Genomic DNA, 812 nt, shown 5'->3' with positions numbered 1-812 from the left:
CGCCGCTGGCGGTGGGCGCGGCGCCGGTGTCCGTCGCTGCGGCTGCGGCAGCAGCAGCGGCGGCGGTCTCGAGCCCGCCTGCGAGCGGGGGGGCGAGCGCAGGCGGCAGCGCTGCGCCCAGCACCAGGATCAGCGAGGACGGCGGCGGCGGCGGCGGCGGCGGCAGCCACCACGGCGGCGGCCTGTGGCGCGGCGCCTCGCTGGCCGAGCATGCACCATGCGGCACGCCGTGCGCTTCGGGCAGCCTCGGCCGCCGACCGGCGGGCTTGCGCGGTGCCGCTGCTGGCGCCGGCGCCCCCGCTGCGACACGTGCGCACCCGGCGCCGACGCCCGCGGTGGCAGCAGCTGCCTCGGCCGTGCACACGCCAGTGGCCGCGGCGGTTTTGCCTGCCGCCGGGGCGGTTCCGGAGGTTTCGACCCAGGTCGGGCGCTTCACTGTCCGCCTATCTTCCGAGCTCCCATCCGGCGGCGGCGCAGGCGCCGCCCCCGCCGGGCGGCGGCTGGGCAACGGGCGCGGCAGCGTTGGGCCGAGCCTGACCGGCAGCCGCGCGCCGAGCCGGGCGGGGAGCCGCGCGCCGAGCCAGCCGGGCAGCCCGCACGCGGGTGGCAGCCACACGGGCCCCCGGCAGCATGGCGGGTGAGTATGAGAAGGGGCAAAGGGGCGGCAAGGGCGCGATAGGTGTATGGCATCGAGGGCGTCAGGCGTCCGATGCGTTGCATCTTCAGAGCCGTGAGGTCCATGCCTGGTGTGCGCTGCAGCCCAGCCCTCTGCCTCACCGATGAAACCCCTCCCCCCCCCCTCCCCCCTCTCT

The 812-nt window shown here is 77.7% G+C and overlaps 1 protein-coding gene across 1 annotated transcript in view; it reads left to right on the top strand.

Annotated features, from left to right (window-relative positions):
• MNEG_11458 (hypothetical protein) overlaps positions 1–812 on the top strand; it is a gene marked incomplete at both ends in the record, with an annotated part of 3,442 nt that overhangs the window by 945 nt on the left and 1,685 nt on the right. The gene's annotated exons all lie outside the window — the stretch shown is intronic.

This window comes from Monoraphidium neglectum (assembly GCF_000611645.1).
Source record: "Monoraphidium neglectum strain SAG 48.87 unplaced genomic scaffold scaffold02752, whole genome shotgun sequence".
NCBI classification, from domain to species: domain Eukaryota; kingdom Viridiplantae; phylum Chlorophyta; class Chlorophyceae; order Sphaeropleales; family Selenastraceae; genus Monoraphidium; species Monoraphidium neglectum.
The sequence above is the reverse complement of the archived record's forward strand: the minus strand, read 5'-3'. Positions and strand labels throughout refer to the sequence as shown.